The sequence below is a fragment of the Garra rufa genome, chromosome 9 (assembly GCF_049309525.1).
Source record: "Garra rufa chromosome 9, GarRuf1.0, whole genome shotgun sequence".
NCBI lineage: Eukaryota > Metazoa > Chordata > Actinopteri > Cypriniformes > Cyprinidae > Garra > Garra rufa.
In genome coordinates this window covers 38,469,943-38,481,530 of record NC_133369.1, presented here as the reverse complement: position 1 = coordinate 38,481,530, position 11,588 = coordinate 38,469,943, and positions in this window count along the sequence as shown.

Below are 11,588 nucleotides of genomic sequence, written 5' to 3'. Positions count from 1 at the left end.
ATTATTTATTTTTAAAACTGCTGTAAATGTTTTATAGACTATTTTACCGATAGTGTGTACCATTTTGATACAAGTGGAATATTGAATAAAAGCATGTTTAACACCAAAAATGCATTATGTATTTATTTCTTTATAAAAGTTTTTGAAACGTAACTGACAAAAAAACGTATAACTGACAAAAGTCACGGCATGCCGGAGAAAATGCCTTTTGTGTCCCACCACAGCAAACAAAGTTAATATTACATGAATGGTTAAACGATTGCAAAAATGTTACTTATTTTAAGGGTTTAAAGTGTAGTCTTGTTTAACATTATATAGATCTATTCTTGGAAACAAGCTGGCAGCAGAAATCACACATAACAGAATTAAATGTTATAATTTCATATTAATAAGTAAACAATTAAACTATTTATTAATGCAATTTAAAACATAAGGCCATTGGTATGACAATTAAAAACAACAATAATAATGAAATTAATGCCTCGATTTCAGTATTTATAAGGATTTGTTTTTGGGTGTCATCAAATGCTAAAAATACTTAAGTAATTGTACGTTTAGATGCTGTAAATACGTCAGTATCGTACGGTTTAAGTTAGTGTCTGGAAAAACGTAAGTAAATGTACGATTTGTAAAACCACATTTTACATACGAATTATCATGAGATCATGTTGAAAATACACATTGTAAAAAGTGATGGCCTGCAATTGTTACCTCACTGAGCTATTTGTACATGATTTAAGCCATAAAATGTAGTTTTGTTATAAATCAATTTTTTTGAGTTGATTCAGTGTGAAAAATATTTTTGACTTTTTGACTTTTAAAATCAGTTTACTTAGATGTTGCTATTTTTAAATTAATGCAGGAGGATCTAATGCCAAGAAAGCATGACTATCAGAAACATTATTACTGACCAATGAGCCCAAAACCTTTGTATACAACATCCTAAAAACACAATAATGGAGCTATTAAAACTGCTTTAGAACTATTAATCTAATATACTGTCACATTTCATGAGTATATTTTTACCTGCAAGAGACAGTAGCAGAGAAAATGGTCATGAGGTTGATCGTAGCTGTTAAACTGACATGTCAGCCATTATAGGGTAAAAATAAAAAGAGTCACAAGCTGCTGAGAGTAGACAGAGTCACAACCTTTTCAAGCGTTAGCGAATGTGCCGGTGGCGGCAGTGTGATTTCTGATGTCCAGGGTACACCGGAGGAGTCTGGGATTGCTTCGGCGATTAATGACTGTCTGCTCCTCGGAAGAGAGCTGTTTACAATGAGCCACCCGTGCTAAGAGCTCTGTCACGGGAACAATAATGCTAGCCTCAACTGCCGTCATAACTCAGCCGTTTTGCTTGCCTGTGTCTTTTAACCTGGGCCTTAATCAAAGCTTTATGACAGTTTTTGTTCCTTTATGGTCTATATATTTCTCCCAGCTATCCAGACATCATCCCGTGGGAGAGCTGTGCAGTAAGTGGCATAAGTGCACAGTCAGTGATGGGTCACTGACCCCACACTTTAAAGGATTTTATCTCTAATGCATGGCAGGTTAGTCTGTCCCCAAACGTCTAGCAGCGCTGAATTCAGATTGCCTGAAAAAGGTGAAAAAGATCTATCTATCGGCTATCAGTCATTATGGTAGATTACGCTCAATTTACCTGAATGATAAGAAACTGGTAGGCCCGCAATTTGAGAACACGGCAGCTGAAACCTGATTGCGATTTGACATCAGAGCGCTGATTCACATGAGACAGAAGACTTCAGAAAACCTCATCTAAACTGAGGTTCACTGTCAACAAACACAAGCGAGAGATCGTGTGTTTAATCGGCTCTTTGACTTACGCTGACCTTGGATTGAACTAAATGCACCTTTGATGGTGAACATGTCCCACAACAGTTTAATTGCATTCAGAAGGTTGGAATGGTTACAAGGAGAACATTTGTTGCCGTTACATGAGTTCAGGAGATTCACAGACCCCCACACTCAAAGGTCTTCATATTCTGTGAATATCTTTGTTTAAATCAATTTTTGTTTTTGTTTGATTATTATATCTGTTCTAAATGGATCCACATATTTATATCAGTCCAATAGCACACAGATAATTATTTATTTATTTATTTATTTATTTGTGGATCCACATATTTATAGTCAATATCATACAATGATTATTTGTTTGTCGGGTTGTTTGTTTGTTTGTTTTGTATTCTTCTAAATAGATCCACATATTTTTATCAGTCCAATGGCACACAGATATGTATTTATTTATTTGCATTCTTATAAGTGGATCCACATATGTATATCCAATACAAATAATAACAATATTAAAAATTATTATTATTATTTTGTATTTTTGTATAATGGATCCACATATTTATAGCAGTCCGACAGCACACAAATATTCACTGTAAAAAAGACAGTGAATTTAACGGTAAAAAACTGTAAAAATGCTACGGTAAAAACCTGTGAAATGGTTAACGGTAAGTTCCCCTTCTATATACAGTGAAAAACTGTGTTGGACATTGCATTTAATTTTACGGTAATATACCGTTTTTGGAAGTGAAAAGGAACGTAAAATTTACAGTGAATAACCGTAAATTGACATTCCCAGAATTCCCTGTATTTCATTATTTTATTTGATGTTTTTTTTTTTTTGTTGAAATAACTTTTTCATCTTAGTTTTTTTCTTGCCAGTTTTGTACATTAGGGTTGTATGTTACATCTAATGTTGTTAAATTAATGTTTTTTGCATTAATGTTTTATGTGTGTTACCATGATGGTGTTTAGTGTTTGTGTGAATGACACTGTGCACCTTCTATATATGTTATTATACAAAACCTTCGTCCCATGGACTTTGGTTCATCATCTGATGTTGTCATCACCGCATGCTTTTGGTGGTTATCATTGTATTACAAAGGTGCAAAACAGATTTCAGTACTTCATAAAGTTGGTACATTACCATTATATCAGTTACGGTTTTTAGTATGATGTTACGGTATTTACCTGTAAATTTAAGTGAAAACCGTAAAATGTAAAACATTGCTACTGTATTTTTTACAGTAAAATTCTGGCAACCACAGCTGCCAGTTTTTTACCGTACATTTGATTTTTTTTTTTTTTTCCAGTGTTATTATTCTTTTTTTTAATTAGTGGTCCACATATTTATAGTCAATATCATCCAATGATTATTTGTTTGTTTGTTTTGTATTTCTCTAAATGGATTCACATATTTTTGTCAGTCCAATGGCACACACAAATATGTATTTTTTTTTATTTAATTATTTGCATCCACAGTGGATCCACATATTTATATCCAATACAAATAATTATAATAATGATTATTATTATTTTGTGTTCTTCTAAATGGATCCACCTATTTATACCAGTCCAATAGCACACAAATATTTTTATTTATTTATTTATTTATTTATTTATTTATTTTATTTGTTAGTGGATCCACATATTTATAGTCAATATCATACGATGATTATTTGTTTGTTTGTTTTGTACCTCTCTAAATGGATCCGCATATTTATATCAGTCCAATATCACAAAGATATTTATTTATTTATTTATTTATTTATTTGTGGATCCACATATTTATAGTCAATATCATACAATGATTATTCGTTTGTCTGGTTGTTTGTTTGTTTGTTTGTTTGTTTGTTTTGTATTCTTCTAAATAGATCCACATATTTTTATCAGTCCAATGGCACACACAAATATGTATTTATTTATTTATTTATTTGCATCCACAGTGGATCCACATATTTCTATCCAATACAAATAATAATAATAATGATTATTATTATTTTGTATTCTTCTAAATGGATCCACATATTTATACCAGTCCAATAGCACACAAATATTTTTATTTATTTATTTATTTTATTAGTGGATCCATATATTTATAGTCAATATCATACAATGATTATTTGTTTACTTGTTTTGTATTTCTCTAAATGGATCCACATATTTATATCAGTCCAATGGCACAAAGATATTTATTTATTTATCTGAAATGGATCTTCATATTTATATCCAATACTGTAAAAGGATTATTTGATTGTTTGGTTGTATCTAAATGGATCCAAATATTTATATTAGTCTAATAGCATACAGATATTTATTTGTTTATTTATTTATGGTCTTTGGTAAGTGGATCCATTTATATCCTAAAACTTTCAAATAATTATTTGTTTGTTTGTTTTTGTATCACTTTAAATGGGTCCAAATATTTATATCAGTCCAATACACATATTTTTTTAGGGGTGGGCATAGATTAATTTTTTTAATCTAGATTAATCTAGATTAAATCTTGGAATTAATCTAGATTAATCTAGATTAAAATGGCTAATTTGAATTCTGCTGAAGGCATTCAGAATATGTGTGCTACCCAAATAATGACTTAAAGTCTTTGAGAATGGATCATAAAGCTCATAAAGCTGTTCTATGATAATTTGTTGATGAAAATAAATTATGTTCAATTAGATGTACTTGTGTTTACTAACTAACTAACACTGAAATTATTTTTTCTCCCTATTAGATTGTGTTTTTTTTTTTTTTACGTCAACACCTACCCAGCCCATTAGATGTTACACCGTACTTTTATTTTGACAGGTTGCCGTGAAGTTTCTGTGTCATACAGTATGATATGATGCTAGTTTTCTCAAATGAAACGGTAAAAGTGACACTTACAGCAGTTTGGGAGATTGAGTTTATCTGTTCATGTGAGATGAAAATGCCAAAAATTAGCGGGAGCGTCACGTGTGTTTCAGTATGCGTGTAGTAAAAGCTCGTCTCCGCAATGCATACATACAGCTAGGCAAACGGAACATATCGGATTCATATTAAAACGGTCTTTTTGCATTTCAGTTTTCACATACACTAGTCCATATCGCGATTTGAATTAAGTGACTGACCAACATTTGATTTATGAACCCAAAAACGACGAATTTACGTGGCATTTCGCTATAGTAGATTCGGTTTTTATGAATGGAGGACGACGCGATCCCGTCTGTGTTTTGGCGGAGGAGACGTAAACGCGCGACCATATTCTACAGTCTTCGGTATACATCCGCGTTAAACTATCAAGGTGAAAGTCATCATAGCTTGCGTAGTTTAGACCCAGCTCCCAACCCAAATTTGAGAATAGATTAACGGCGATATTTTTTTTATCGCGCGATAAGAGTTTCACGTTAACGCAGCACGTTAACGCCGATAACGGCCCACCACTAATTTTTTTATTCATTGCATTTTTATAAGTGGATCCACATATTTATATCCAATATCATACGGTTATTTGTTTGTTTTTGTATCTCTGTAAATGGATCCATATTTATATCCAATGTTATACATGATTATTTGTTTGTTTGTTTGTTTTTGTATTTCTCTAAATGGATCCACATATTTTTATCCAATATTATACAATATTTTTTTTGTTTGTTTTTGTATCTCTCTAAATGGATCCACATATTTATATCTAATATCATACAATGATTATTTGTTTGTTTGTTTTTGTATCTCTCTACATGGATCCACACAGGGGCAGACTGGGACAAAATTTCAGGCCGGGAAATCCAATTTCCTTTTTAGTCTCTTCATTTCCCCTGACATCTCTCCGTCTCTCATGCGTGTTTACTTTTTTCACTAATTTTCTTGTCACTTTTTAACAAACCTTCACCTTGTTGCAAAACAAACAAATGTAGGCCTATACTATGTGCAAAAATAAAAAATAAAAATAAAATACAATGAGGTGGTTAAGTATTACATTAGGACCATATGTTATTGTTTTATCTTGCCTAAATATCGAAACTAGTACAACAATTGAAAAGTCTTAAAACATAACATATTTTTGCATTATCATGGGTCATGTTTTGTCCTAATAAAAATTAACCATGGAATTATTAGGCCGTTGGTAAAAGTATAGTAACCATGTTTTTGGCAGATTGATTACTATTTGTATAAAATGAGTTTTATTACAAATACTATGGTGAAAACACTGATTACCATGGTTTAACTATAGTAACCATGTTTTGGTATTATTTTTAGTAAAACCATAGTTTTGTACGGGTTGTGTTGTTGTCTGCCTTATAGCTCCCTCTAAACCTGTTTTAAAACAATGTGAATATTTGTCTGCTGAATTTCCACTCTTTACAATAGTAATTACGCCCTTTTGTTAATTTTGCAGTAACTGACTACTACTGCTAACATTTGTTATCAGTTTAATGCTTAGTAAACAAAGTCAAAACTACAATAGTCTATTTATAGAGATACTGTAACTGACATGCACTTTAAGTCCTGAACAGAACAATTTTGCCTTTCTGCTCCACCTGGGCGCTTCCACTCCATTTTCAAATCTCGCATCATTTTGGCGGACGCGCGTATGCGCGGAGCGCGCGCGAGGCGAATCGCGTTACCAGTCAAGACACACGATTTATTAGAGTTTCATTATTGAATGGCGAATTCGGAAATAATTTCTTTAGAACATTCGACTGGCAACAATAAAAACAACAACAATATAAAAAAATAAAAATAATTTGTAGGGCAGCAGGCCAGTTTGGCTGCCAGGCCACCGGGAAATCTCCCGTTGCTCCCTATTGTCAGTCCGCCCCTGGATCCACATATTTATATCAGTCCAATAGCACACATATATTTATTTATTAATTTATTTGTTTGTTTGTTTATTTATTTATGTATTGCATTCTTATATCCACAAAATCATCCAATAGCATAGAATGATGATGATTATTATTATTTGTATTCTTCTAATGAATCCACATATTTATATCAGTCCAATAGCACACATTTATTTATTTATTTGTGGATCCACATATTTATATCCAATGCCACAGAATGAATATTTGTTTAGTTTGTTCAATTCATATTTATAGCCAATAACACACAAATATTTTATTTATTTATTTATGGATCCAGTAGCACACAGTGATTATTTGTTTGTTTGTTTTGTATTGTTCAAAATGGATCCACATATTTACATCCAGTAGCATACAATGTTTTATTTATTTATTTTATTCTTCTAAATGGGTCCACTTATTTATATCCGATAGCACACAATGATTATTTGTTTGTTGTGTTTTCTTCTAAGTGAATTCAGATATTTATATCCAGTAGCACACATTGTTTGTTTGTTTGTTTGTTTTGTGTTTTTTTTTATTGATCCACATATTTATATCGGTCCATTAGCACACAGGTATTGTTTATGTATTTTATTTTATTTTTGCATTCTTATAAGTGGATCCACATATTTATATCCAGTAGCACACAATGATTATTTGTTTGTTTGTTTGTTTGTTTGTTTGTTGTGTTTTCTTCTAAATGGATCCAGATATTTATATCAATCCAATAGCACATAGATATTGTTTATGTATTTATTTTGCATTTTTATAAGCGGATTCACATATTTATATCCAGTAGCGCACATTGTTTGTTTGTTCGTTTGTTTGTTTTGTGTTTTTTCTAAATTGATCGACATATTTATATCAGTCCAATAGCACACAGATATTGTTTTTGTTAGTTTATGTATTTATTCTGTAGATCCATATATTTATATCCAATAGCACACAATGATTTGTTTTATTTGTTTGTATTCGTTTGCATTCATCTAAATGTATCAACATATTTAGAACAGTCCAGTAACACACAATGATCCACATTGCATTAAACTAAAGTTAGAACACTGTAGATGTAAAACAAACAACCAAATGAAAACAATATGCCATCAGCTCATAAGCAGAAAATGAACGTATCAAATGTCAGTGGTATAATGAAGGCCTTGTTGGGCAAGCACTAAAAAGGATTGTTTGTATTTACAGAATACAAGCAGTTTGTTCGGGATTCGGTTAGTCAAAACAAGCGTGTAACCAGATGTATCATAGGATCCAGAAGTGCATCTTATTTTGGCAGTATTATGTCATTATTCACTTGAATGCAACTAATAGTCATAAAATGCACTTCTTAATTCAGATTATCTTAAGCAGCATTTTGCCTCAGGTTCAAATGATTCCAAGAATGATCACTAGATAGAGCAAAGAAGCAGATTGGCTGTTTGATCCTCTTAACGGAATGTTCCAGCCTCTCTCAGTTGAGTCATCTTCATGTCTTGAAGTGCCTGCAGGGTTGGAAATGTTGAAGTATACAGCTTTGTGTAATAACACTTGCCTACTCCCTCAACAAAGCTTATTGTTTTGCTCCAAGTAGTGGTCTGCCACAGGAGAACACTTTTAGAAAGAAACATGATTTGATATGGAAAGATGTCTTGCACTTCATTTAAATGTCACAATGAAATTGCATTACTCTGCACTATAAGAGCTCATCTATATTTTAGAGCCAACAAAAAATTAACCCCATGAACCCCATACACAACCTGTTTAAAGTCGACAAGAAGATTTATTTTCTGAAAGATTGTAATTAAAATGATTAATTCATAAGAATAGTAAGAATTTATTTCTTAGAAAGCTAACTGTGTTACTGTATTAAATGCTTACTGTATTATGAGAGAGAGATGGACTGGGTGAGTGTGATTACCTGAATCTAAACCAGCATTCATTCTTCAGATCAATCTCATATTCACAATAAAACATTAGTTTGAATATCCACTGAGGAAAGCGTAGCTTTGTCATAATGTTACTATCCTTTCATCTGTTAAAGGGATAGTTCACCCAAAAATGAAAAAATGATGTTTATCTGCTAACCCCTAGGGCATCCAAGATGTAGGTGACTTTGTTTCTTCAGTAGAACACAAACGAAGATTTTTAGCTCAAACCATTGCAGTCGGCTGTTGTGAATGTGTTTAGGACAGTTGGACATTGTGGTGGATCAGAGGTAAAAAATGATATAAATACTGCTCAGTTTCTTGCACAGACCAATTGTTTCACACAGACCTCAATGTATCATCACGAGCCGCAGGATTTGGTTTTGTCTGTGTATGTTTTTTTGACTCTTAAAGCCGTGGATCCCATTGACTGCCATTATATGACTGACAGACTGCAACGGTTTGAGTTAAAAATCTTTATTTGTGTTCTACTGAAGAAACAAAGTCACCTACATCTTGGATGCCCTGGGGGTAAGCTAATAAGCATCAAATTTTCATTTTTGGGTGAACTATCCCTTTAAGGGTGATTCTAAGTGCATGTGTTAGCAGTGCCAAGCTGTTGTTAAAAGTAAAAATAACATTTTTTTTCAATATAAAAGTCTTTACTGCTGACTCACTAATAAAAACTGTCTCTTGTCGCCAACTCATGGTGGAACAATGTAACTAAAATCACCATCACGAACACACACACTGTTTCTAAATACTACTATTGTTTATATAAAATATTATTTATTGAATAATAATATTTATACAACAGTTCTTTCTGGTCCTTGAATCTGATTGGCTGATAAGAGTGCGATATTAGAGTGATATCAGAACTCACTTTGTAATTGTATCACTCTGCTTGCTGTACTTACTACGGCGAGTGTCATGTGGATGCCTAAATCCAGTATAATTTTAGAAATATTACTGTTTTAATGTCACGGAAAGTAGTTTTAAGAGGTTTTCAGGTGAGAATGTACTTGTTTATAGTTCAAATATGCAAAATTGTGTTGACGTTTTCAGACGTGTGAGCTCCAGATCATTCAGCGCTCATGAATCTGTCTGAGAGCAGTCTCACCTCGACCAGATCTTCTGGAATTTACCACTGGCTCTGATGTCTCTATAGTGGTTAAACATGAGATATAATTTGTTTTGGGTAAATCTAACAGATAGTCTTTGGTCTCATTAAACTATTATTTGTTCCAGAGCAAATGGTTTTGGCAAAAATCCCATCATTCAATGCTGTATATCAGAGCGTTGTCTTTGTATGTTTGACTGTATGTGTAGCAACTTTTATGTTGCCTAGCTACTTTTATGTTGTTTATTAAGTATTATTATTCAATAATAATAGTATTTAATATAAAAAATAGAAACATGAGTATTTAAAAGTGTTTAGTATGGAGAAACAATGTTTTATGTTCATGATAGTGATTTTAGTTACATTGTTCCGCCATTAGATGGCCACAGGAGACCAGTAAATTAGAGAGACCAGAGTTAGCAGTAAAGACTTTTTATACTGAAAAGTTAACTCTATAAACGGAAGTTATTTTTAGTTTCAACAACAGCTTGAGGCAGCGAACAAATCCACTGAGCAGTAAAATCACCCTTAGCAGATGAAAGAATATTAACATTGTGACACAGATAACGCTTTCCTCAGCAGATTTTAGAACTAAAGTTTATTTTGAATATGAGATCGATCTGAAGAATGAACGCTGGATCAGATGTAGATAATCACACTCAGTCCATCTTTCTAACATAATACAGTGAGCTTTTAATGCAGTAATACAATAAGCTTTCAATGAAGCAACTCAGCATTCCTACGTTGCTAGTTCTAAAGTGACATTTTCGAATTAGTAACAGAGGCTTGGGCTCAGCTGTTAAACTGTCAATCTGAGATTTAAATCCGTGGAAGAAGAAAGTAGTTTTGCATAAAAATAGGGTTTTTAAAAGACACATCGTTGTTGTTTCTTATGTACTTACAAACTCATGCAATTGAACTGACGCCCTGGAGCTCACACGTCTGAAAATGTCGACACAAATTTTCAAATAGACGTTATCTTTATTAACAAAATGCATATTTGAACTACAAACAAGTACATTCTCGATTGAAAACCTCTTAAAACTACATTCCATTTGTAAAATTATAGTGCATTTTGGCATCCGCCATGACACTGGCTGTGAGAAGTATTGCAAGCAGAGAGATACAATTACAAACGGTGAAATGGCTGTTGGAGTTCTGTTAGACTCTATTGCACTCTTATTAGCCAATCAGATTCAAGGACCAGAAAGAACTGTTGTATAATGTGAATAATTTACTCATTCTGTAAATTGTTTAATAAGAATATCATAACTAGATTGTCCAGTAAAAACAGACATTTTTCTTTTTTCTGAAATCCGTTTAACACAGATGTCAAAATGCAAAAGAAAAGATCTGTCCCTGCTTCTGTTACATTGTGACTTTAAATAACTTATTTTCTTTAACTTTTACATCTGTTTGGCTTATTTCTGATGTTTGTCCTGAAAAGACTTTTTGGGCAATAACTGTAGAATTGAAAGTCTGTTCTTCCCTCCAGTTAACATGTTTTCCCTGAAATGCTGAAATAAAATACAGAATGTTTGTGTAACTGTACAAAACACATGCATATTTAATGAGGTTCAGTTTATGATTGGTTGTTTCTTGCTGAAGAGGTGCCATTTACATTTTAAAACAAAGAAAGAAAACAAAAACAACAGTGCTAACTTTGCTAAAGTGTGAAACACTATACCAGAGTGTTTAAAGTGGGTTTAAAAGACAATACCCTGAGCTGAAAATCCCATTAGAAATTAATATTAAGCAATCAGGTAAAACAAAGCCAAAAAACTGAGGACTTGCATGTGATTTTAAAACCTGGCAGCCATATGACAAATACTATCCACAGGCCTACCGCCGTACCACACTCAAGCGTTTAAAAACCACACGGCGCATTATAATGCTATTACCACCAAAACGTGC